Below are 498 nucleotides of genomic sequence, written 5' to 3'. Positions count from 1 at the left end.
TGAGCCATGGCCGCTGAGCCTGTGCGTCCAGAGCCTGTGCGTCCGGAGCCTGTGGTCCGCAACGGGAGAGGCCACAACAGTGAGAGGCCCACGTACCGCAAAACAAAATAATAATAATAAATAATAATAATAATAATGAAAATCTAATTCCGTGGAAAATTGCTCACTATATATATGTGACAAAAAGTAGCTTATTTATAAAGTGTGCAGCAGTTAATATGTACACATGCATATGGAAAAATTAATAAGATACATACCAAGATGTTAACAGTGATGATCTCTACCTGGTAAAATTTTAAGGGGAAGGGTTATTTTCCTTTTAGCTATTACCTATATTTTTCAAATTTTGTACATTTAAAATTAAGCAGATCATGTGATTTGCTCAGAAAATTTATCCCCCCAAAATCAATAGTCAATAATATGAATAGGGCTTCCCTGGTGGCGCAGTGGTTGAGAGTCCGCCTGCCGATGCAGGGGACACAGGTTCGTGCCCCGGTC

At 40.2% G+C, this 498-nt stretch overlaps 2 protein-coding genes across 8 annotated transcripts in view; both read right to left on the bottom strand.

Moving 5' to 3' along the window:
- The window catches only part of TLR1 (toll like receptor 1), a 41,461-nt gene that overhangs the window by 29,437 nt on the left and 11,526 nt on the right, over positions 1 to 498 (bottom strand). Inside the window, exon 2 of one of the 5 annotated variants that reach the window (XM_028492057.1) lies at positions 258 to 284. The exons of the other annotated variants lie outside the window; for them this stretch is intronic. The gene's annotated coding sequence lies outside the window, so the exon portion shown is untranslated. The remainder of the gene's footprint in view (positions 1 to 257; positions 285 to 498) is intronic. 5 annotated transcript variants of the gene reach the window in all.
- Positions 1 to 498, bottom strand: part of TLR6 (toll like receptor 6) — a 26,017-nt gene that overhangs the window by 13,998 nt on the left and 11,521 nt on the right. Inside the window, exon 1 of one of the 3 annotated variants that reach the window (XM_055086097.1) lies at positions 258 to 263. The exons of the other annotated variants lie outside the window; for them this stretch is intronic. The gene's annotated coding sequence lies outside the window, so the exon portion shown is untranslated. Of the gene's footprint in view, positions 1 to 257; positions 264 to 498 lie in introns of those variants that run through there. 3 annotated transcript variants of the gene reach the window in all.

This window comes from Physeter macrocephalus, chromosome 7 (genome assembly GCF_002837175.3).
Source record: "Physeter macrocephalus isolate SW-GA chromosome 7, ASM283717v5, whole genome shotgun sequence".
Lineage (NCBI taxonomy): Eukaryota > Metazoa > Chordata > Mammalia > Artiodactyla > Physeteridae > Physeter > Physeter macrocephalus.
Note: the sequence above shows the minus strand (reverse complement) of the source record. Positions and strands in the feature narration are given on the sequence as shown.